Here is a 1,899-nt window from a genome sequence, read left to right as displayed (position 1 = left end):
GAGCCTTGCCGATGACGCATGTAACCCTTTGTACAAAGCCAGGCACAGACCCTGAGCATAAATAGATGAAGCGCTGGCGCCCTAAGTTATAGCATGCATGCTAGGTCGAGTCTCGTCCTTGGTTAGGGTTGATAGTGCTTAGCGGCGACTAACCCCTAGCTTAAAGGTCGAGTGTGCGTCTCTTTGTCTTTCTTTTGTCTTCTTTGGTTCACAGGACACACAGATATCCTTGCCGAACCACTTGGGGAGAAAAAAAAGGAACAGACCAGCATCTAGGCCCCGGCAAACCAGTATTGTTGGGGGCTGCAAGAGCAAAGATTCACCCACGGCAAACCAGGGTTGCCGGGGGCTGCAGCTTCAGATAAGTTCTTCATCCCTTATCATGCATTCCATTATGGACTGAGGTATGTGAAACCTCATTTTTCCTTAAGCTACTGTGCTCCCCTAACTCTAGGCCCTAGGACTCGTTCCTGGGACCAAGTTTGGTCGTAGTCGCGGCAGTGAAAGGATGAAACAAGGAGCCTGAACCCGCCTCATCCCTACCTCCGCCAAAGGCGTGAGAAAGGTCGAACGAAGTGGGGAGACGGCAAGGCCTGTTGCCGGGCGAAAAAGTGTTTATCTTAGAGATATGAAGGATTTACTCCTTGTCGTGGGTTCCACCCGCAAACAAATGACCCGGCAAGCATCCCTTTTTCATTAAAAACATTCCACTCAGATACAATCCATAGGAAATGAAAAACATGAATGAAGGGATTACAAGTTTTAAATTCAACAAAGGCCCGAAGGCTTACAAACTAAAAAGACATAAGGTGCCCGTAATCCCTTTCTTGTCCCTCTCCTCAGGAGGCAGGTCAAGGAGGCGAGAAGGGCAAAAGGGGCACCTAGGCGAGCTACGGGTGGTAGGAGACGCAGAGAGAACATCTTGGTGGCCGTCCAAAGGCTGGATGGTGATGGCGGCACCGGAAGCCGAGCTCGAAGACGAGGCGGCAGGACGTCAGCACGCGCCGAAGGCATCGGTGCCCGCGTACTCCGACTTGACAGCCTTGCCGCCTGCCCTCTTCCTCTTTCGCAGCCTCCCAACGCCAGCCGCCCAAGGAGACGACCCCGAGAAGTTCAAGGAGCCGGCCACACAGATGATGGGGTCGCCGGTGCCGCACGGAGCGGCACCCGACACCTAGTCGGACCCGTCATCCTGCCGCCTACCGCCCTCATCGTCGCTGCCGCTGTCCTCCTCGTCACTCCCGCCCGAGGAGGAGTCTTCTCTATCAGAAGAGCTCTCCACGCAGCACCTTGTACGAGTCCCAAAGTGCCCGAAGACCTTAACAGAGAGAAGGCCACCCTCCATCAGCCTAAAATGGAGAGTGAGCCCCTCCATCAAGCGGTGGATATGAGCAAACGTCTTCCATCCCCGACGAAGATACATCACGTGAGGAGCGGGGAATTTGACGCGGACCCGCATGCCACTGATCCCGCAGCCCCTCATGTGCAGCCGCAATGACTCCGGCAGATCCAGCTCCATCTCCCGTGCAAATGGAGTCGGGAGACAAAGGCAACGGCGCGGCGGCCGGCGCAGCCTGACGAAGAACTCACAAGGGTCATCCCCAACATGGCCCTCCATTGGAGGAGGAGATGCTGGCGGAGGCGAGGCCGGCGCACCACCCCGTCCTCCTCTTCCCCGAGCGCCCCGGCCTCGCCCACGGCCTCGCCCCCTCCCCCTTCCCCTCGCGGCCGGCCCTGCCACCGCAGGCACAGGAGAAGGAGGGACGCGTTGTCAAGCGGCGACCCTCGCCGCCACCGTTGAAGGACCGGGATTTCCTCTCTCCATGACGAATGGAAGAGAGAAGCAGAAGCTGAAAGAGGAAGGAGATGGAAGAATGTGGGACGCCATCCCCCCCTCCC

Source organism: Triticum dicoccoides, chromosome 7A (genome assembly GCF_002162155.2).
Source record: "Triticum dicoccoides isolate Atlit2015 ecotype Zavitan chromosome 7A, WEW_v2.0, whole genome shotgun sequence".
Classification (NCBI taxonomy): domain Eukaryota; kingdom Viridiplantae; phylum Streptophyta; class Magnoliopsida; order Poales; family Poaceae; genus Triticum; species Triticum dicoccoides.
Note: the sequence above shows the minus strand (reverse complement) of the source record.